The sequence below is a fragment of the Artemia sp. Qi Xiang Cuo genome, chromosome 12, assembly GCF_049724085.1.
Source record: "Artemia sp. Qi Xiang Cuo chromosome 12, ASM4972408v1, whole genome shotgun sequence".
In the NCBI taxonomy this organism is placed as follows: domain Eukaryota; kingdom Metazoa; phylum Arthropoda; class Branchiopoda; order Anostraca; family Artemiidae; genus Artemia; species Artemia sp. Qi Xiang Cuo.
The window spans coordinates 25,010,704-25,035,626 of NC_142805.1; the positions used below are offsets into that span (position 1 = coordinate 25,010,704).

General features: G+C 35.7%; 2 protein-coding genes across 2 annotated transcripts in view; one reads left to right on the plus strand and one right to left on the minus strand.

The window, feature by feature from the left end:
* LOC148945912 (transmembrane protein 120 homolog) overlaps nucleotides 1-24,923 on the minus strand; it is a 545,739-nt gene that overhangs the window by 430,523 nt on the left and 90,293 nt on the right. The window lies entirely within an intron of this gene.
* Nucleotides 16,368-24,923, plus strand: part of LOC148945919 (uncharacterized) — a 75,877-nt gene continuing 67,321 nt past the window's right edge. The window contains exon 1 of the mRNA XM_089097780.1: nucleotides 16,368-16,488. The gene's annotated coding sequence lies outside the window, so the exon portion shown is untranslated. The remainder of the gene's footprint in view (nucleotides 16,489-24,923) is intronic.

Sequence of the window (24,923 nt, forward strand, 5' to 3'; positions counted from 1 at the left end):
CAAGGCAACTGGAGGAGTACGAAGCGGAGTTTAATTTTGACTTAAAGGACGAGGAAAAGGAGAGGGGTTAAAAATGTTATGTTTAATCTATCTAAACCATTTTGCGCTCTAAAGCGTCTTCGGGACCTATATTTATGGGTTAATCTAATCAGGGTGAAGTAACAAGATAAATCGAGAGACACCTTGCGTAATCAGGTGATCAAAACAGCGAAATATCATACCGTAAAAGTGATGACATATTGAAACTAAGTGGACATCTTAACTCAAATAATTTACAATTTTTATATAATTAAAACATTCTTTCAATTGTAGTAAAAACCTGTCATAGCACTATGCAGCACTGAATCTTTATTTCTGTTCTCAAATAAATATTAACAAGCCTAATAATAAAAGAAATAATTTTAACAGCAAAACACTTATATAACAAATATTAGCACGCCAGGTGGCAATGATTTAACAAGAGTGATGAGAGGACTCAAGCGAAGAAGTTTTAATACCACTGCATCTCCCTCACCATCACCTATTAGTATGCAAATGGGCAGTGGACACTTCACTACGTGTTTACGTTCAAAATGGTTGAACCATATTTATGAGAATATTGATGAAGTGGGAAGTTTATGGTAACCCACCACACCTTCTCAAGTCACTGGACTTGAAAAGAAGTTGGTGGCAAAGTATCTACAGAATGAATCAAGTTACACTGTACATCGTAATCATAGATGTCGTGGTCTAAAAACTAAAAACTAAAGCCTTTTTTCCCATAGCAAATATTACAAGCAGATCTTTTGACTATGGATGAGATTCAACGGCCTCATAATGAGCCATACAGGTACATTCTACTTGTAATCAGTGTTTTTAGTCGCTATGCCTATGTCATTCCACTGCAGTCAAAGAGAGGTAATGAAGTTGCTAAAGCTCTTGAAATCATCCTTGAACAGGATTGCTATGAGAAGATTCAAACGGCCCAAGGTAGTGAATTTGTTAATCATTATATAAATAAGGTTCTATTGAAATATAATGCAATGTTCTATCATAGCCTTAGTCCAATAAAGACAGCATTAGCTGAACGATTGATAAGAATTATTCGACCTTTAATTTCAAGATTTTGCACATTGAAAAATACTGCTGTTTTTATTCATGATTTGGATGAAATCATGTTGATTTATGATCAACGTCCTCATCGAACCCTGTCCAACTCAACCCCAATGGAAGTTCATCATGGCCCCAATACAATTAGTCTTGTTTTCAGGCTCAGCGGGTTCGAACACGGGTTGTTCTCGTCTACTGCATCAAGTGTTTTCACGAAGCGGGTTCTAGATGAAAACACAGGGTTTATACTTCGCAGTTGAAAACGCTTGATACTGAGGAATAGAATTTCCCTTTCAATTACTCGGACTATCTATCTTGGCCTTCTCTACAATTAGCCATGTCTTGATGCCTACTGCAAAATACTTGATTTTCAATTCAAAATAATCTGTTTAGGATCCCACTAAGCAAACTTCATGGGCTTTGAATTCAGGATGGTTAGCCATTTTTGAATTTATCGCCAATGAACGCAGAACTCGAGTTGCAACCTGGTATTTTTGCGGGTTCCAGATTCAAGAAACCTGGGTTTAAACACCCGGCAGCTGAAAACACTTAGAAGCGGATTCGTGTTGAGCCCGCAACCCAAAAAACGCTCGATGTAGAACTCAAAAGCAACCCTTGTTCGAACCCGGTGCCTGAAAACGAGGCTCTTGACACTTTTCTTAAACAATATTCCAATGGGAATGGTGGTGGGAAAGAAGTGAAGAAAAAAAGAAATTCAAAGTTGGTTATATTGTTCGAATCAATCGAACTACTAATGTTTTTGAAGAGGGTAACTACTTATGGTCCACTGAACCTTTTAAAGTCTCCAAATTCTTAGACACCAATCCTGTAACGTATCGTCTACGTGACATGAAAGATGATGAGATTCTTGGCGGTTTTTATGATTATGAATAACAAAAAGTTAAAAACGCCGGAATCTATCAGATAGAAAAGATATTAAAGACTCGTACACGCTAGGGCAAGAGACAACGGCTGGTTCGTTGGCTAGGATACAACTCTGATTTTAATCGTGTATATCTGCTGAGGACGTACACAATGCCCAATGATTTCTATGTAACGTGTATGTCCAACCTCTCCGACCCTCTCTACAATGATTTGAATAAAGCAAGTGATTTCTGGACAAAACTCTCCCCCACCATCAAATTCATTGATGGAAAGTATGAAGTAGCTCTTGTCGATTGTATTCTCAAAAATACATATGATATCCTGAGAAAAGGTCACACATATGAGATAAAAGTTATTCCATTCGATTGGTCACTCTTTGTCAAATATAAATGGGTAAAAGCACTTAAATCTAGTGAATATCCCATGTCATACTGAAATACAAAGAATTGGGTAGTATGACTGATTTGTGTTGTACAATCAACAGAAAAATTTCTATCAAGGAGGCACACTTGTGCCTCTATAAAGAGGCGACCCACCACAATGTTAAGCGATTTCAGGTCCTAGAGGTCGCAGAGAGACGGCGGTAATTGCATTTTGTAGCCCAAGCTCAAACTAAGAAACTTGCAAAATTTCATCCTCCTCCGACTTTATCTTCATGGGGTAAACTGGGCCGGAAGTTTGGACCCTCCCACCACAGCCCCCCTTTAACGTTGTCCGATTGGGCTGAAATTTAGAGGTTAAGCTTTCCTAGGGCCCGGGAGCTTATCCTCGAAATTTCAGCTCAATCCGATAACTCCTTCCCTGTTTTCAAAAAACCAAATATAGCCACTTAAAATTCATCTCTTTTTTTTTTTGTTAGCCACGCCTACAGGCCACAGTTGGCACCGGATCCGGTTGAATGAGGACTCATTCGAAGCAGAATTCGACCTGTTAGGGCCTTTTGATATTTTCAGACCGAAAAAATTATCCCCCGAATTTACATTTACGAAAAACCTCGTTTTCCTATATTAGCCCATGTTAATTTTTCCCTCCACAACCCCCCTTTAACGTTGTCTGATCGGGCTGAAATTTAGAGGATAAGCTTTCCTGGGGCCTGGGAGCTTATCGTCGAAATTTCAGCTCAATCTGATCACTCCTTCCCTGTTTTCCAAAAACCACATATCAAGATTTTTGGGAATTTGCTTGCGTCGAAAATACCTTCTATTTGCTAAACAACAATTACTATTGTGTTTGTATAGTCCAGCGGCTGAGACTTCAGAATTTCAGGCGGAAAACTCGGGTTCGATTCACCATCAGAGCAACTTTTTTATATACTTTGAAAAGAAACTCAGTTTCTTTTTTAAATTATTTGAAAAAAATTACGTTTTCTAAAGAGTTAAAGAGGCTGAGTTACAAGGTCGACCCTTAAAACGTACAGGGATTAGGAGGCACAGTTGGGGGGCTGTTAAAGAGGCTGAGTCACAAGTTCGAACCTTAAAACGTACAGGGATTAGGAGGCACCCTGTACGACGTGATTTGAGTATTCAGGAATTAAAAGCCTTAACACAAGAATGTTCAAGAGCGGGGGGTTTGGGGGGCGGAAGCCCCCCAACTTTAACTCCTGACACGATCAGCTAACAGTTAGTCAAGCAATAATAAGTAATAAACTGTACAAAAACGTGCAGAAATTATTTGAAAAAAACTACGTTTTCTAAAGAGTTAAAGAGGCTGAGTTACAAGGTCGAACCTTAAAACGTACAGGGATTAGGAGGCACAGTTGGGGGGCTACCACCCCCAAACCCCCCGCTTTCGCAGCCTTTAAATATAAAAAAAAATTTCTTTAAACTGAAAGTAAGGAGCGACATTAAAACTTAAAAAGAACAGAAATTATTCCGTATATGAAAGAGGCTGTGCCCTCCTCAACGCCTCGCTCTTTACGCTAAAGTTTTTATTGTTTAAAAAAAGAGTTGTGAGAAAGTCAAACTTTAGCGTAAAGAGCGAGGCGTTGAGGAGGGCACAGCCTCTTTCATATACGGAATAATTTCTGTTCTTTTTAAGTTTTAATGTCGCTCCTTACTTTCAGTTTAAAGAAATTTTTTTTATATTTAAAGGCTGCGAAAGTGGGGGGTTTGGGGGGTGGTAGCCCCCCAACTGTGCCTCCTAATCCCTGTACGTTTTAAGGTTCGACCTTGTAACTCAGCCTCTTTAACTCTTTAGAAAACGTAGTTTTTTTCAAATATTCGTAAGAAAGGTTCATTCCAATTTAATTATTCAATGGAACACGGCAGGATTTATATTAGCTCACCAGTTTAAAACGATTTGATGCATCTCAATGATAATCTGAGAGATGTTCTTGGCTTTAAACAAAATATGATCAGTGGTAAAAACGCTTGAACTGTCAGTGGGATAAATCGTATTATTTTTGCAGATTATCCACCCGGTTCCCTTTTGGACTGTTGTATATTCCTTTACAAGTCATTTGTTGAAACATCGAGAGTTGGTCATTCAAATGTTCCCCTCCTACGTGTTCTTGAACGAAAAACCACCCATGAACATGTCCATCACTATAATATAAAGTATCTTCAGAATGTTCCTGTAAACAATTCGTTTATGGAACTCTGTCAGCTAAGATTAAGAAATGAATTAGGCGATCCTCTAGCAATAACAAAAGGTATGGCTGTGATTACATATCATTTTTGACCCATTCAGCAACAATAAGGAGATGGCTAATAGAAAAAATACATTTGTTTGTCCTGATACTGATTGCGATATTGATGGAGGTGGATGGAGTTCGTCCAGAATGAGGCAGACTATGTCTGCTGACCACTTGCCTTTGGATATGGGGGATTTATGCTAACTAAACGCTCCATATTAATGGGCAGCCTCAACCTGATGAGGTGGCTGGAGTCCACCCGAGGGCCTCTCAGTATCTAGGCAAGTTCTAGCTGTAATTAGATCCCAGGCGTAGGGTCGGTAGGGCATGCAACCCTCCACCCGAAAATTTTACTGCTAGGAAAAATGATGATACTGCCTCGGATGACCTACCCCTCTTTTACCTTCCACGACCCCAGCATGTGCCTGGAACAATTTCAGACCATTAAATTAACCTTCTTGACCAAGATAGAATACGCCTTGCCACCTGGAGCGTACTCACACTCAACTTTCCTGGAGCTAAATAAATGCTTGCCTTCGAGCTAAGACGCTTCAATTTAGCTGTGGTTGCATGCAGTACGGAAACCCGCCTTTTCGGAAGAGAGTCAAAGGATATTGGTGAATGATATCACCTGATCTGGTCTGGTGACCCAAAAAGCAAGACAAATAGCGTAGGCCTCGTTATGAAAGCCAGAGGCAAGAGATGCCTTCTCTTCTATAAACAAATTTCAAATAGAATACTGATGGCGCCCAGCTCCATCACAAGCATGGAAAGTGGACAATTGTTCTATACTATGCTCGAACCAATCCAAGTCATGTGGAAGTGAGGATCATTTCTACGCAAAGCTCTCGGCGACCCTGTCTAGAGTCCCATCCGACGACATTCTCACTCACATGGGAGACCTTAACGCAACGTTAAATGACAGGGAGGATGTTTGGAGAAATGTTCTCTGCCCAGTGACTCCGGATCCACTGAATGACAACGGACAAAGGCTCCTCTAGCTCTGAAATATTTTTAATCTTGTCATATCAAACACACTCTTTCAGAGACGAGATATACACTTGGTGTAGTAACGACGGCCAGACAAAGAACATAATTGATTATGTTATGATCTCGGGTCACTGGAACTCGTTAATAACAAATTGCTGGACTTATAGGTCAGCCGAGTTTGGAAACACAGACCTTAGGATGGTAGTCGCCGTATTGAGGCTACGCATAAGAGCGCATTGACAAGAAGGACGGCCTTTCAAGTTCGATTTGAGTAGTCTGGATACATCTGAGATGCAACAGAAGTTGCTCTCAATATCTGTAACAGGTTTAGCTGCCTCCAAGTTCCGGGTGACCCTAACGTAGCATGGAAGTCTTCGAAAGATAACATACTCGATTCTTCTGGCAATACCATTGGCCGCAGCAGACACAAAAATAAAGCCTGGATATCACAGGAGCCACGATCGAGCTGTGACAGAAGGGCCGCTTGGCAAAGAGTATTCCACAGTACAGACGACTAAATGGACTGAGCAATAGCCTACAGCACAGAGATAAGAAGGCCTTTGTCGACAAGAAAGCCAGTAATTTTGAAGATGCTGCAAGGAAAGGAGACCCCTGTTTCCAAACACCTCCGTGAGCTGACGGAAGGGAAGACTTCCACCGTGAGCCGTGTTTGGTCTACTGACGGCAGCATTCTGGATGACAATGCTACTTGTAATTGACATGCTGGAAATCAGCTACTTGGTAAATTCCTGTTCTTTTAATTGATGTCTGAGAATAAAAAATTAACAAAAAAAAAGCACTTTTGCATACGGCAAACTCAGCTAATTGATAAATTACAAGTCTTTTACTTGATGATTGAGAATCAAAAGTTTATAATAAAAAATCCCTTTTGAATAGAACAAACTCGGCTAATTGGTAAATTGCAGGTCTTTCAATTGGTGAATGAGTATCAAAAATTAATAAAAAAAAGCACTTTTGCGTAGAACAAAATCAACTACTTGGTAAGTTCATTTAATTGATGAGTCATTTAATTGGTGAGTGAGTATCAAAAATTAATAAGAAAACACATTTGCAGGTCTTGTAATTGGTGACTGAGTATTGAAAATTAATAAATAAACACTTTTGCATAGAACAAAATCAGCTACTTGGTAAATTCCAAGTCTTTAAATTGGTGACTGAGTATTAAAAATTAATAAGAAAACACTTTTGCATAGACCAAACTCAACTACTTGGTGAATTCTAATTCATTTAATTGATGACTGAGCATCTAAAATTAATAAGAAAACACATTTGCATAGAACAAACTCAGCCACTTGTTAAATTCCAAGTCTTTTAATGGGTGAGTGAGTATCAGAAATTAATAAACAAAGCACTTTAGCATAGAACAAATTCAGCTACTTGGTAAATTTCAAGTCATTTAATTGATGACTGAGTGTAAAAAATTGCTAAGAAAACACTTTTACATAAAATAAAATCAACTGCTTGGTAAATTCAAAGTCTTTTAATTGGTAAGTGAGTACCAAAAATAAAAAAAAGCACTTTTGCTTTTAGTTGAAACTAAGGTACACGGCTCCAAGAGACGAAAAACATTTTAATTTCATATCAATGGTAGCATGACTTCAAAATATAAAGAAATGTATTAAAAACTAGTGTCGATGACCAGCCATAGAGTACTAAGGAGTCAGCTGCATAAAAAAATCTCAGTGAGTTTTGTACATTTAAAAAAGTATAGATGGCAACACCTTTTCACTACCTCAACTGCTGCAATCTTTTAACCTCTGCTTGTATATGGTGGCACACATGCTCATACACACGGGTATAGGGAGAGAGACGTGCAAAAAGTTAGGTTCATTAAAGTTCACTTAGCGTGGTGGGCTACGCTAAGTCATTTTTAATGAACCTAACTTTTTACATGTCTCTCTTCCAAATTTCCAAATATAATGAAAAATCTAAGAAAACCACAATTTTTAGGTATGATTGGACCTAAGACATATGGGTCCAAGAGAAGCTTTTTTTTCATGTCCTTAGTACCAAAACTACCAAACGTAAAGAAAAATCTTTATTAGACCTAAGGCATATGGGTCCAAGAGATTAACAACTTTTTTAATTTGAAAGTCTTTCAATTGGTGACAAAGTATCAAACATTAATAAAAAAGTAACAAACTCAGTTGCCTAGTAAATTCCAAGTCTTTTAATTGATGACTGAAAATCAAAAATTAGTAGCAAAAAGCACTTTTGCATGTAACTAACTCAGCTACTTGGTAAATTCCAAATCTTTTAAATGATTATTGAGAATCAAAATTTAACAAGAAAAGCCCTTTTGAATAGAACAAACTCAGCTACTTGGAAAATTCCCTAAAATCCACGTCTTTTAAATAGTGAATGAGTATCAAAAGTTAATAAAAAATACTTTTGCCTAGAACAAACTCAGCTACTAGGTAAACTCCAAGTCTTTTAATTGGTGACTGAGTATCGAAAATGAATAAGAAGAACACTTTTGCATAGAACCAACTCAACTACTTGTTAAATTCCAAGTCTTTTAATGAGTTAATGAGTGCCAAAAATTAATAAAAAAAATTTTCTATGCTAAAGTATTTTTATATTAATTTTTGATACTCAGTCACAAATTAAAAGATATGGAATTTATAAAGTAATTTATTTTGTTCTATGCTAAAGTGTTCTTCTTGTTCATCTTTGATTCTCAGTCATCAATTAAAAGACTGGGAATTTACCATGTAGTAGAGTTTGTTCTACGTAAAAGTTTTTTTAATTAATTTTTGATACTTAGTCACCAAGGAAAAGACTTGGAATTTACCTAATAGCTGAGTTTGTTCTATGTAAAAGTTTTTTTATTAATTTTGGATATTCATTTGCCAATTAAAAGACCTCAAATTTACCAAGTAGCTGAGTTTGTTTTATTCAAAAGTGCTTTCTAATTAATTTTTGATTCTCAATCATCAATTAAAAGATTTGGAATTTACCAAGTAGCTGACTTTGTTGTGCGCAAAAGAGCTTTTTTTATTAATTTTTGATTCTCAGTCATCAATTAAAAGACCTGGAATTTTTTATTTAGCTGAGTTTGTTACTTTCTTTTATTTATTTTTAATACTCAGTCTCCAATTAAAATACTTTTGAATAAAAAAAGTTTTTCATCTCTTGGGCCCATGTGCCTTAGGTCCAATAAAGTTTTGTCTTTACGTTTGGTAGTTTTTGTACCAAGGACATGAGATTATAAAAAATATTTCGTCTCTTGGACTCATGTGTCTTAGGTCTAATCATACGTAAAAACTATGGTTTTCTTAGATTTGTCATTATATTTGGAAGTTTTGCTACCAAGCAGATGAAATTTAAATGTTTTTTTGTCTCTTGGATCCATGTACCTTAGGTCCAATTAAGATTTTTGTTTATATTTGATATTTTTGCTACCAAGGACATGCAATGTAATTTTTTTCCTTCTCTAGGATCCATATAACTTGGGTCGAATTAAGATTTTTCTTTATATTTGGAAGTTGTCCTACCGGCGACATGAAATTAAACCATTTTTTTGCCTCTTAAATCCATGTACCTTATGTCGACATATGGTTTTTTCTTATATTTGGAAGTTTTGATACCTAGGAAATGAAATTAAAAAGCTTTTAGTCTCTTGGATCCATGTGCCTTAGGTCCAATAAAATTTTTTTCTTATATTTGCTAGTCTTGGTACCAAGGACATAAAATTAAAAATATTTTTCATCTCTTGGATCCATGTGTCTTAGTTTTTAATCATACCTAAAAACTGTGATTTTATATATTTTTTCTTATATTGAACCAGAGTGACCTTCAGTTGTGTTGAGACTTCACTACCGCCTTTATGTTTAATTACAAGAAATTATTTCATACATGAGCCCCTAAAGTGAACCTTCGCATTCTTAGCCCAGATAAAAATATAAATGTAAAACATTCTTATACCTATCATCACTAATGAGATCTGGTATAAATTAATAGATGGGGTTCTTCTAGAATGATGAAGATGATGATGAATTAATGCTAGTCAAATTTCATTTATATGAATCTTCTCTGTTATTTCTCAAGAAATGTGAAGAATTCATGTAGGGGGACCATGATTTTCTTGATCTTTTAATTTTCTCGTCACGATCTCGTTCTTGTATGCTGTACCAAATCTTCCAAGACCATCGTTGTAATTTTGAGCTTTCATTGGGTAGTAAGGGCACACTTTCTTCCGCTGGTCTCTTGCTTGACCAATATAAACCTGGGTATTCTTCATTCTAGTTGATTTCGTTTCATCCAATATTTTTCTACTCATCTCTCACAGATTCATCTCATCTATTCGAGCGTCCACATGTTCTAAAATGGTTGCATTAGACTCAAAAGAATTAGTGAAATCATGATAAGAGCCTTTATAGATGATACAATCACAGTAAAACAATATTTTAATTTCAATGTTTTCATCTATCATAGCTTAGTTTGAAATTAGCAGTGCGATTGCTTCTGGTGGCATGCCTAAAAAATAAATAAAATACAGGTTAAGCTTAATGATGTTTATTGTTTAAAAGTTCACTTTTAAAGATACATAAAACGATGTATAGGATATATCATGTTTTCTACTGTATTGGATGCACATATCACGATCAGGTTTGAATTAAGATTTTTCTTTTTATTTGGAAGTTTTGGTAGTAAGGATTTGAAACTAAAAACATCTCTTGGATCCATATGTCTTAGGTTCAATTAAGATTTTTATTTATATTTGGAAGTTTCGGTTATCATGACGCGAATTTAAAAATTGTGGGGTGTGCACATTCTCGACCTCGCCTGTTGGTAACTGGTCAACCCATTCATAGTTCTTATCGTGGTTAAGATTCCGCAAAAAGGTCCCGCTTCTAAATCAAAGATAGGGGGAGACTCAAAAGAATTAGTGAAATCATGATAAGAGCCTTTATAGATGATACAATCGCAGTAAAACGATATTTTAATTTCAATGTTTTCATCTATCATAGCTTAGTTTGAAATTAGCAGTGCGATTGCTTCTGGTGGCATGCCTAAAAAATAAATAAAAGACGGGTTAAGCTTAATGATGTTTATTGTTTAAAAGTTCACTTTTAAAGATGCATAAAACGAGGTATAGGATATATCATGTTTTCTACTGTATTGGATACACATATCACGATCAGGTTTGAATCAAGATTTTTTTTTATTTGGAGGTTTTGGTAGTAAGGACTTGAAACTAAAAACATCTCTTGGGTCCATTTGTCTTAGGTTCAATTAAGATTTTTATTTATATTTGGAAATTTCGGTTATCATGACGCGAATTTAAAAATTGTGGGGTGTGCACATTCTCGACCTCGCCTGTTGGTAACTGGTCAACCCATTCATAGTTCTTATCGTGGTTACGATTCCGCAAAAAGGTCCCGCTTCTAAATCAAAGATAGGGGGAGCTAAAATATCCGGTTTCTCCCTCACACTTAAACCCCCCTCACGTTCAATTTTCTCTAAGGCATATTCAACTCCATACACGACTCAATATCCTCATAGAGGTTGTAGGCCCCTTGAGATTTTGGTATGGGAACCTAAAATAATAAAAAGAGCTTATAAGCCCATTGAAATACTTTAGGTATCATCCTGAAAAAGAATATTAGAATGAAAAAGAACACAATATTAATTTGAAGATTTTTTAGGGGGGCGCTTGCTTATACTTAAGAGTGACCGTTCACAGCTAGAAGTGTATCACTACTACCTAAGGGTTTAATGACCAGAAAGTATATAATATATTGAACCAGAGTGACCTTCAGATATGTTGAGACTACACTACCGCCTTTAGGTTTAATTGCAAGAAATTATTTCATACGTGAGCCCCTAAAGTGAACCTTCGCATTCTTAGCCCCCCCCCCCCCAATAAGAGCTAACAATAAGAACTTAAGAGCCAGAAATTACCCCATACATTTGGGTAGAGTGTCCCTTAACGTTTCACTATTACAAAGTCCCAAAGAGTCTTAAAATACATACGTAGGGGTATTGGTGTCCATTGGTGCTTCTTTTTTCCCAAAGAACTCCGCTGAAAAATCCTCGATCTATGCTGATGCCGCATTGGCGACCTGAAAAAAGAATAAAAATTATTATTCCCTTGAAGAAATTATGATTTCAAGCTGAAGAGAAACCTACTATTTATCTGTTAATGAATATCGATCAAAGGATCAGGATCCTCACATCCCCTTTCCTAGAGGCAGAGCTCCTCCATTCAACAGTCTAAGTTTTCAACACTAGAATGCAGGATCTATAAAACACCTAATTTCCATTGAGTTATAATCAATTTGGACCATGTACCTACTTGAGGAGCCCTGAAATTTTTTTCCTGGCCCTAGTAAGTTTTGTAAGTAATTAAAATAACAGACACCTGCATCTCATAGAAAACCAACCCTTTTACGTAACAAGCACGTAAATATATTAGAAAAAAATCCCTATTATGGAAAAGACATCTGCGTCTTAAAGAAAATTAATAACACCTGCGTCTTGAGGGAATCGTCGTTAAACTTCTTTGTCCTCTTAAATAATCAAAGGATAATAGGAATAGCAGCTATGCGTCCCTTTAAAAGTAATGAGGGGGTACTACTGCTATAAAGCGTCCATGGGATCAATAATTGTAGGTTAATCTATTAATAGTGAAGTGACGAGGTAAGTCAAAAAACACACCTTGTGTGACCAGACGATCAAAACAGAGAAATATCATACCGTAGGAGTGGTGACGTACCAAAACTAAGTTGATATCTCAGATCAAGTAATCTAAAAACTTAATATAACTATAAGATTCTTTCAAATGTTTTCAAAATCCGTATCATAGGACTATACAACACATACTCTACATTTTATTCTCAAATATACATTGGCAAGACACAAATTAGTGTTGTCGATGGACTGTTGTTTTTTTTATCTACAGCCATGTACTTTGTACACAAAAATCCCACTGGTTACACAACCAAACAAGGCAAACCCCAAACAAATATGCGTACAATCGAAGCAAAATTTAAAAATGCCTAAAGAATGAACACTACTATACGTAACAAAATTTCCCGGCAGTATAGAAAAACTTTCAGATATACGTATATTAACTTGTTACTAATAATTCAAAAACATTTTTAGCAAGTAGAATTACCACAGCATAAGAAATTAAATTTGAAAGAGAAAGAAAGGAAAACAAAACCAAAAGCGAAGAAAATCCAAATATTATCTGATAAAAGAGACAACTTTAAATGGCATGCCACCTCTTGAATTATTTTTACTATTCAGCATTATGGACTCCTTGTTTAATTTCTTCAATTTCATTGATGGGTCATTCTCTACACAAAAGGTGAACGTTTGGTCATGTAATAAAAGTTCCTGTTATAAAAGTGTCGATGAAACTATCAGATGACCTACCTGCAAAAGAGGAAAGATGCAAACGATAAATCTTTATTAATGTAATATATAAAACAATATTTCCAATTTAGCCAACGGAAAGAATAGCTCGATCTGTCAACTTAATACACAGAACATAAAGATACAATTAACACTTCAAACTAATACATCTTCAGACAAATTTCTCTGAAAACGTCAGGAAAACAAGTGGCAAAAGGCAAAAAGACACAAGAGCAGAGAGAAAAAGTAGAGGTCATCTCAGTACGATTATAAACTAAAGACAGATTTAAAATAAATTTTACATTCGCAAGTCCCCATATCCCGACAAAGAATAATCCTAAAAACTAGTTTTTTCCTTGATGAACGATTATTTGGAATTATTTGAGCAAGATTAAACTTATTTGCGATATGGGATATCTGGTACCTTAATGAAAACCTAGCTCTTTCTGGTTTAAGTGGAGGAAGCTAAAGCTTTTCAGAGGAAAAATGGACAGAAAAAAAACGAGAACAGCGGCAGTAGCCTTATCATGGAAATTGTTTGTTGAGTATTGAATGTCAAATAATTACATTACTATTTGTCCAGAAATCATTACTAATATTTGTCCAGAAAGAAAATCTAGAATTAAAAAGAGGGTATGACATTCTGATAGATATTGTAGCTTTGAGTTGCAAAGAATAAAAGAGCCGAGAATTCTTACTATTTTTTTCTGTATTTACTGTAGAGGTAAGTGAGCGGTAAACGTGTTGAGATAAAATATAGGGCAATATTTAAGATTGTATTGAATAAGGGAATGATAAAGGATTTTAAGAATGAAAAGGGGAAACACATATTTTAGTCTATTATGTTATCCCAAATAATGAACATGCTTCGTACGCAAATGATCAGATTGTTTGCAAGAAGACAACATCTCATCTATAATGATCCCAAGGTACCTAAATGACTTAACACTTTTCATCCTAGTTTGGCCTAAGATAAGAGTAGAGAGCTATCTTATACTCGTGACGGGGCTCCTTATTTGGGCATAGAGTCATTAGGGAGAATGATTGCGTAATCGGTCAATGACCTCTTTCTCCAAGGGTGTTTTTGGCCAATTGCCCGCTAGGGGAGAAAGTTATGATCCAGGAATAGGAAAGAGTATTTGTTATTGTTGTAAGTGTATGCTCGAGGCAAATGTTATGAGTTTCCAGAAATAGGAAACAGTTAGATCACGTGTTTCCTTCTCAGCCAATCAGAGGGCTTGCTTACATAACAATTCACCCTTGAGATTTCGTATATAACGGGCATGCAATGTGATTAAATTATCAGAAAGTATTTTGACATAGTTGATGACTCAAGAATGGATAAATATGACTCTTTAGAAGCCATGCCAACTTCAATTTGCAATGTAAGTTCAGATTTAATACATTTTAATTTTTTTTTTCAAAATAAATTTATTTTCCTTGGTCACCCTCCATTATATTCAGGTAACCCCCCCCCTCCCACTCTAGTACAAACATCACTATACAATCTTCATACTCGATAGAAAACATAAAATATGTTCTTTTTACCCTCAAAACCTAACCCCCTCTCTCATTGTTTTTACAATCAAATTCTCGCAAATAGAAATAATTATCTTTTCGAAAATTATAGCTTTTCTTTATTGTAATCTTTTCTCTAACTGAGACATCCGTCGCTGTTGTTATTAACCCGCTCTGGTTTTGACACAAGGCTCCAGAGCGAGGCCTATAATTAGCTCTGACCCTTTTTTAAAGCCCTTCCTGCTCGTTAGCTGTAAAGAAAACTAGTCTTTGTATTCAAAACATAATCACCAATCAAGCTATACTCGTTCTTTTTGACAAAGGTGTAATGACCTCTAGAGTTTTACTACCAGAAAAACCTGTCTCCTACGGGCGTGGACGCACAGTTTATACCTTCAAGCACATTCCATCTAATAGTTCAAATTGCTATAGCTTCTATAGAAATGGTACCTCTTTGCAAATGACCCTGGTAACCCAATTACTTGAAAACCTACACACATATCCATGCCTCAGGCGTATGGTTCAAATATATAGATGCCTTACTACTTATATTCAAGTTTCAAAATAGCAGGGTAAATAAAAAAACACCATCCTTAGCTAGGAGTTAAAAACGGGTCACCTACATTATATTGGGAATGATTTTGGGGTTCAGGCTGAAACTTTTCGGGATATTTTTCTAAGTAGGAGAGGAGACCTCATATCTTCACTTGGGTGGCAGTAGAGGGGAAAAGTTTAAAGCTTTTGTTTTCCAATCTATTTAAAATTAGTGGTACTATGAGCCCCTGTTACACTAAAATATATTTCCAGCAAAGAGTGATGTAGAACACAAGAAACCATTCGTACCAGGCAAGGCCCTATACAGTGGGGTGAGGGTTCCAGGGTTGAATCCCCCTCAACCCCCCAAGAAAAAAAATTCAACTCGTAAAGACGTAGCGAAAATGCTTCATTATTTGCAACATTAAAGATTGCTTTGCAACAAAAAAATGGCTCGACTCGTAAAAACGTAGCGAAAATGCTACATATCAAAACAAATTTTTATGCGTCTTTAAAAGTTTTTGAACCCCTCCCCTCCAAATTAAAGTCCTGGATGCGGCCTTTGTACCCGGGAAGTTAAAATACTGCAGCGTGTTTGCATTATCTCATTTTCCCTTCAAGGCCCAAATGGTACCCTGGGGAGTGAAGTGAACCTTGAATTTAACTTAAGGGGAAGTTAGAGGTCAATCAAAATAAACCATTTATGCAGACTATCAAAATGACCCTAGTGGAACTTTAAACCTGTTCACGGTGAAGCAAGCAGTGAGGTAAATCAAAAGACTATATGTTCACCGAGGCTATCGATTAAAACTTATGAGGCTTTGCCTGACCCTCCCCAGGGGACTTAGATTTTAGAATGGGTCTTTTTCACATACTGTGTTTTCACACAAAACGACCGTTTCCGCGTTTTCTGACAGATCCGTCTGTTTTTAGCTGTAACTTAATGTGTCACGGTGACTTAATGGCTGCACTGAAACATTTGAATTTAGTCGTTGAAAAACCCATCTAAAAAAACAGCTTTCTGTTCATTCTATTGCTTCTAGTTCTACTGTGCATTTTAATGAAAAATGAACGGGTTTCATTTGAACAGTTCCGCCTTTTTACTGCATTCACTGTCCGTGATGTATTATGAGCCAGGAAAAAAAAACGCGGATTCGTGGACATAGTGGAAAATGTATAAACCTGAGTGTTATGGAAATTGACGTCTGTTTTGGCAGTATTTTGTTGTGTGACAGAAAACGTGAACAATAATAATGCGCACCAAAGATCCTTGCCTCATTGATGTCACCGTGATTCCTGTATCGAGAAACAGTTTCTAAATCGGAAATATCCGGGAAACCAAAGACACGCGCTAGAATACCTGCACGATTTCTTAGAAGACTAATGCTTTCTGTCTAGTGTTTTGTTCGGACTAAGCATTTGTATGGATATTATGAACTCGTTTGAAATCTAAGGTATGCTTTAAAATATTGTTTTGTACTTATATTTCCTTAGGAAAAATAAATTTCTTTCTTTTTTGCACATGCTATGGCTTGGTTTGGGACAATGATTTACACTTATTAATGCTGAATTTGCTCTATTTTGGACATGATTTTTGGACTATTGGGTTGGATGTACTGTTTTTTCTTAGGTGATTGGATGGATGAGTAAGGTCGGCCTTGTTCAAGTGCTCATTTATCTCAGTTACTAAATTAGGAAGACAGTTTTTTTTCGTTTTTTTTTACCAAGTAATTAGCTGTAATACACTATAAGTTCATTCTTTAAAGATTGATGACCACAGATCCTCTAGTTAGTAATTTTCTTCTTTTTTTTATGGATGTGACATATACTACTAGCACTGCTACTGTCAACTCACTGCAGCATTCAGTCAATTGAGGTCAACACAGGTGCGCGCGCTCCTTTTCCATCCCAATCTACTCAAAGCTTCACTCTGCCCTCCCATAAAGTCCAACTTTTTTTTAAATCCTTTCTTACATTATGCATGTAGAGTTGCAGACCCGCTATACTTTCCCCCCCCCCCTCTATTGTGCAAATATATAGCCCAAATTTGTTTCTAAAGTATTATATTTTTATTATGTTTTGGTATATTCCATTAGGACTAACCTTACTTCACTTCTTGAGTGGGATCGCTATTACAGATAAGTACCTTAGCAATAAATCATTAACTTCCATAGGATTAGAAGATTTGAAAAAAAAAATATATATCATAAGTAAAAGACGAAATATTCGTTAAAGTACCAAAGAGAATGAAAAAGAGATTTGACATCTTAAAAATAAGAAAAATATCAGAATCCAATTTTAAAGGTATGTAATTATACTCTTTTGATTGTAGCGGGAGCCAAATTCAAAAAAAGAAACGTGGGCAAAAAGCATCTCAAGAAGATGTAGTGTTCCTTCAATAGTGTAGTTAGGAAGTAACACACTGTTAAAGTTTGAATTTTTACAGATGAAAAGTATTTTCAAATTTACCTAATTGGTTTCGCTAAAGTATTTTTAAAGTGGCAACTCTGACAGAAATGTGACACTGTTCAAAAAATTTCATAATTTTGGAAAAGAAAAATCAGAAACTAGAAAAAGAAAAAAAAAGAAATTGTTTTTGAAAAAATCAGAAAGTAAATATTAAAAAAAAGAAACTAGAAAAAGAATAATCATAGAAAACCCCTTGTTTTCAGGTATGAACAGACCTGAAATGGGTCCTGGGAGCATAAAATGGCTTCAGTACTGACAGAAATATAATATTCCCTAACAATTTCATAATTTCGAAACTACCAAAAGAGAAATTTATTTCCTTTCAGGGAATCCCCAGAAAAAATTGGAAATAGTAGAAGCATGGTATATATCTTTCACAGCGCAGCCAATACGTTTATATTCAAATTCAGTTGCTTTATAGCTATTGAGGTATCTTCAGTTCTTTCTTCTACGATCTGTGTTTCGTTTTTCAATGTACATATCCCAAAACTTGCCCCCACAGACTCTTTGCTATAAGGGAAATAGCACTAACGCGGATTTCGCCCGCTGCACAAACGGTAAAATTCCACCCACGAGTGAATTCTTTAATAGGATAATTTATTAATGGTCAAATTTTTTCTTCGGCACAATCTCTGTTGGCAAACATTTGTTTGGTGGAATCTTTCCCTAGATTTATATAACTGCGTTATATGCAAACATAATGTTTTCAAGTTTTCTATCTCATTGCTGCTACAAGTCCGTGCGTTGGCGGCTTTATTGAAATATTACAACTGAAGTAGTTGACAAACATGTCCCTTTAAAAAAATGTCTTTCTACCCAACTGTTTTGAGGGGTGCCAATTCATAAGGATGTAAGGGGGCAAGGTTTTCTCCAATGAATATATCAAAAAAGATATTTTTATATCTAGGGGGGGGGGGCAATCTGGCCTTTTTAAATATTTTTAATGGAGATGCCGAAAAATTGTTTTTTTTATTCGCTCTTTGGGAGGGTTATATATGAAGGAGGCCAGAACATTATGGGTGTAAGGTTTTCTGGGATATAGTCTGCAAAATCACAAAACTCTTCCTCCCTCCCCCACTATGGTATGTAATTCTTATTCATCAGAAAGTCGCGTCATATGTATTGAAGGAAACCAAAAAGACCGACAATTCTCGAATTCTCTCGAATTGTGTCTTCAAAAATCTAATTACCCACCATGAAAAGGAGAAATCACAGCCAAGACTGTTTAAGACATATCTATAGTTTTGGCAATTAACAAGTTGTATTCCCGGCTATAAGACGTAGTATTTTGATTCCACAGATTTTCCTCTTGTCTCCCCTTCAACATTATAACCTATTGATTAGTTTCGAAAATTTTGGGATCTAAAGCCTAAATGAAATAGGGGAGAAGCTTCTCGCCAGATGTGGGTTGATAATAGCACTGATTAACAGTCTAGTAGGACACAGTTTTTAATTCTTTTTTCTTTTGGCTGATAAGCTCACTCAGTGGCGGATCCAGGGGGGCGAGGAGGCGCCCCCCATAGGGTAGTCTAAAGTAGTGTAATTTACTTAATTAACTCAAGTTTGCGTTAATTAAACTTGCTCCTAAAGCAGGTATATCGGATCAACCTATTTTATCCCCCCCCCTAAATTTTTTTTTCGGATCAACCTATTTTGCGCCTCCCCCACCCTAAGAAAATCCTGGATCCGCCCCTGAGCTCACTTAATTTGTAATCAAGTAATTATGAAGACGGAGAACAATGGCGGATCCAGGGGGCCGGAGAGGGCCTGGGACCCCCCCCCCCCTCCAAGATATTTTCTGGCACCCTTTCCCTGTTTTTTCTTTTTTTCGCTCGTTTTTTAGAATAAATTTGTCAATTTGGTCAATTATTGGCACCTTTGTCACATTGGGCCCCCCAAGATTTTGCTCATTGGCGCTTGTCAATTTGCCCCCTCCCTCTAAGATTATTATCTAGATCCGCCCCTGGGGGAGAATGATTGCTAAATACGGTAATCAAGTAATCAACTAATCATAATCAAGAACATTCTTTCTGGTTTAATTATATTTCAACTTCACCTACTTAATGAGAAATACTTCAAATATCCGTTTTTAACATACTGCGGTTGTTTTCGTTGGGGTTGCAGATACTTCCCAATTATGATTTTAGATGGAATACAGGATGAACTACAGCATTATGAGTCAAGGACTTGCACCGGGTGGGGGGGGGGGGCTTTGAGACCCAGGCCCCTTAAATCCTGAACTCTTCCAAAATTTTTGGCACTCGCTATTCAAATTTGGTATTTTTTGTTGTTGTTTGGCCCTTCCGCAAAGATAAATCCTACGTATGTGGCTATTAGTGGTTATAGACAGTGGCGGATCTAGGGGGCGATGGGGCGCGTTCCCTCCTAACTTAGTCTAAAATATTGTAATTTACTTAATTAACGCAAGTTTGCGTTAATTAAACTTACTCCTAACGCAAGTTTGTCGGATCAACCTATTTTGCCCCCCCCCCCTTAAAAGAATCCTGAATCCACCCCTGGTTATAGAATATATAAATAATCACTTCAGTCTGAATTTTATGATGGGTGATTAATTCAATTAACCTGTTAAAAGTAATAACAGTGTTTAATTATTTGAATTAAAAAAATGTCGACTAATTTCAACAAGCTTAATAAAACTTAACAACTTTATTTCCTTTATTTAGAAATAAGTATTCTTAACCCTGCTCCTCGGTTTATTTTAATTTGTATGCTCCTACAGCGTACAAAATTTTTCTCATTCAAAAAAAGTAACGATATCTGTACTTAATTTCAATTGAATTTATAATTTTTGTATTAGTTTTTCCATTACTAAATATATCGTGGACTTAATGATGGATTAGCAGAGCCGATAGGACAAAAAAAGTCGTGTATAGTCTTGTCAGTGGCAAGGAAGAATTGTTTAACCCTTACCCCTCCACCCAAAAGCAAAGTTCTGTGGGAATCGTGCTCCTAATAAATAAAAAATAGAATTAATTAGAAAAGTTAATCACTAGCCCACTTAATCTTTACTCTCGCTTGAATTTACACCTTGTTCCCAATCAATGTCGGAGATTGTGTATAATGCAATACATTAAATTATATTGAAAGCTCGTTTTTGGTGTTTGTCATTGGATGTTACGCAAATCAATATCTTGATCGATTGTGTAAAAACTGCTTCAGTTGTAATTCCTTAGGCTTGAGTCATTCTTAACCAATTATCCTTTTTTAAAGTTCTTAGGAAATCAGAATAAATCACCCTCCCTGAACCCAATTTAGGGTTAGTCATAACAGAAAATCATAGTCATAAACATATTTCTTGCGGTTGATTCAAAATTAGGAAATTTTTAGGGGAGTATATGTTTTCGTCAGTGTTGTCATATTAAACCGTAAAGATATCTAAAAAAAACGAATTAGTTAAATTTGCCACCGTTATCAATCAAGATTCAGGTAATATGTTGATATCCAAAGACAACTTTCCTTTCAACAAAGGAAAGATACAACTTTCCTTCAAAAGAAAGCTTTTTAAGCTGTTTTTTAGATTTTTTAATTTTAAACCGTTTTCGTATTTTTTATTTAGCACCCGCTACTGCCGAAAACTGCAACAGCATTTGTAATTTGTTCCACTACAAATTGAGTTTTAATACAACTTGTTTTTAGCTTTAAATTCGCTTTCTTTCAAACCTTTTTGTTATTTCAAAAGAGAGGTGAAAAACAACAAGCTCGCAAAATTCAGAAGACGCTGTAAGCAAGACCATGTGGTCAGTATTGATTTCCAATTCTAAATTTTTGTGGAAACAACGTAGTAGGAACAGCTCAAGGAAAACGAACCATTCTACAATTTCTCCCAGTACTCTTCGATTCTATCGTCATAGGAAATGTGAATCGTTTCATCATTTTTTTTTTTTTTTTTGTGGAAATAAAACTTTGTAGAATCGTTTTTGGAACTAACATGCTTTATAACTAAAGACTATGTGATCCTGCTAGAGAAGGACTGAATTATTTTAAATACTATTACTACTACAGACTCGTTGTGGCAATACACCGCCTGGAGCTGAAACACTTGTCCCAACGCTCCACCTTCGAGGTTATAAAGAAAAACTGAAAATAAATTTAAAAATGTTATAAAAAAAAAATGCCCTTCCATCCCTTTTTAACTTGATATTCCCTCTCTTTACATTTTATTTAAAAGTCGTTATTCAGGCACTTACGCAAGAATTATTTTGGAAGAGGGGGATAGCAGTAACAAAAAAACAAGTTCTATTGGTAATTGATAAGAAGTACCCAGAAAATTGGCAAGACTTGGCATTTTGAGGGGGGTTTCCCCCACTTCTTGCGTATTATACGGGAAAAAGAGTAACCTAAAACATCCCGTTTGAGACAATAGACATTTTAAAAGCTTCAAATCTATAATTGAAATCGATGATTGAAATCGATGATCGAATCCTTAATCGAAATCGAAAAGGAAAATATATAATCGAAATTGACCCTCGAGAAGACTTACTTAGACAAAGTACCAAGGACAGTTAAATAGATTTGATTGTTAGTAATGGTTAAGTGTAAATTTGTACAACATTATGTATCTTAAAAACCAGACAGACAGACAGACAGAAAGACAGAAAAAAATTGGAAAAAAACAGTAATATATCTTAAAAACCAGCAAAACAATTGAAAAAAACAGAAATATATCTGAAAAACCTGCAAAAAATTTGAAAAAAAAAACAGAAATATATCTTAAGACCCTGCAAATAAATGGAACAAAAAACAGAAATATGTCTTAAAGACCAGCAAAAAATTGGGAAAAAACAGAAATATATGTTAAAACCATCAATTTAAAAAAAAAAACAGAATTATATCTTAAAAACCACCAAAAATACAAACAATATGTGTTAATAAACGGTGAGTAAAGATTAACCTGCGTCAAGATTAACCTAACTTTCAAAATGATTTATGCACCAGGAGAATCTGATTTTACGATTTGAAACCAAATTTGAAATTAGGAAAAATTAAGAATTCAACTTTCAGTGAAAAAGACCTCCAAATGCAGTAATACAGTTTTTGGTATTAGCGGGCACCAAATTAACAAAAAGCAACGGACCTGAAAAAGCAGCAAAAAAATAATCTAAGCAACGGTTGAGGAAGGGATACTTCCCCTCGTTACGAAACAATTTCTGTTCGTTTTAAGTTTTAATATTGCTCCTTATTTTGAGTTGAAAAACGTGTTTGTTTTAATTTAATTTTTAACCGTTTTTCAAATCACGCAAGGAAATCCCTCTCCCCGTGTAAAATTTACCCTGTGAGATTTTCCCTACAACTTTCCTTCCCATGAAAAATCCCCCCCGCAAAAAATTCTCCTCTAAAAGGACCATTGGTTAGATATGATCACCCCTGAGAAAAACATTAACAAATAGAACCCATATAAACACGCATCCGTGACCTTTCTTCTGGCAAAATACATCAAATTTTGCATTTTTTGTAGATGGGTGGTTGAAACTTCTACACTAGGGTTCTAAGATACGCTGAATCTGATGGTGAGTATTTTTTCGGAAAACAGGCAAATTTTCTCAGGCTCTTAGCTTGTGATGAGTGACATTGAACTTAACGAATTTTAAATGTTTGGAATCAGTATAAAAATCCAATTCTTTTGATATATCAATTGTTATCAAAGTACATGTACATGACCTTTTTTATTTGCTGTTATTTATTTTATCTATCTATTTGAAAACTCGTCACATAAAAGATAAGAAGATGAAGCGATGGCAAAAAAACAAAAATAAATTAAATAAAAAAACTAAACACTTCATAATTCATTACAACTTCAACCAACTGCTGTGTCAGTAACGATGTCCAAAGATGACTTGGTATCGATAGACGGAAATTATACACATTACCTTGCTTTTCCACGGTGATATTGGGGTCAACAAATGGTAACTACTAATCTTGATGGTAAAAGTTTTTTTGCCAAAAAAAAATCAATGTAAATTTAAAAAAGAGCCTGGAACTCCTCAGAAATGGCGTCAAATTGAAATGAAAAGTGCATCATTGGAATCACCGACACCGTGACCAAAAACCCTGTACTGGAGTATTACAGTTGCCACTCGGGGACCGAGATAAGTAATGTGATTAACTCGCTTGGTCCTGCTGTTCCGGAGGAGGATATCCTTTGGTGGTACTTGCTTCCAGTTGAAGAAAACAACTTCAGAGCTGTAGGCATTGAACTCTAGGCGAAGCATTGCATATTAAGATTGCAGGGATGTAAAAACCTTAATGCACTGGAAAGTACGACTCAAATTCAGGATATCGCCAGAGCCAGGAATTAAGACCGGCAAGGATGAAAGATGAGGAAGCAGCTGCCTGCACCGTAAGAACTCCAGTGTTGAAGAGTGAAGGGGAAGAAATGGCACCTTGACAGGAACCTTTCCAAACTTCATAAAAAGAAATTGGGAGTGGATGGGTGGTGAGAAGCATTGTGGAATACTTGGTCCGTCAGCTTTAGATGAAGCGTGAATCATTAGGCAAAATTTAAGACGACAGTATATATCTCGAACGGATTTGATATAGGAATGATTCGCCCCACGATTTACGGCATGAAGTGATATATAACATTTTATAACTTGTCAAGATTGAAGTATTTTCTTAACACTTTGTTTAAACTTCAAAATGTCATTTATAAAATCCTGCCCAGTGAATACGGTTCAGTATATGTTACTGAAAAAGATCTATTAGTTGGTAAGTTTGTAATAGTAGTATGTTAAGTTTTGTTAGTGTTATATTTCCACGAAGACAAAAGTGTAAGTACCCATTTCTAATAACAATCGGAACACTGAAAAGTGTTTCAGTGTTCCAGTTGCTCCTGGAAAGTATTTCAGTGCCTCCTATACTTGCCATCGACATGGGATCTTCTTATAAGATTATTTCGGGACTCTGCTCGGGCATTGCATTTGTAAGGTTTTATCAGACATTTGGTATGGAAATAAAATTATTATTATCACTTCTATTCAATGTATATAAATATTGGATTACATTATCTATATACAGTGCTTCTATTGCGCGGAACATTATACAACAACATTTGTCAGAGTCAAACTTGCTGCGTAGCGTTGCCAATGCTTTGAAATAAACTCTACCAGTTCTCCGACTAAAACTTTACCACAAGAGACTATATATATATATATATATATATATATATATATATATATGTACCTTAGTTCTTTAAGTGTCGGGATTTGTAGAGCTGCGAGGGTTGAATCATAAGTAACATACTTGATTCCTACAATGACTAATCTGGGACGGCCATCCTTTTTAATATCACCTATTTCCTATCTGAGCTATAGTAATACTGGTGAATAGATAGAACGTTAATATAAATTGGTCAATGTTTACTATCTAATGTTTTACATTATATTTCTGACTAATCTGGGAC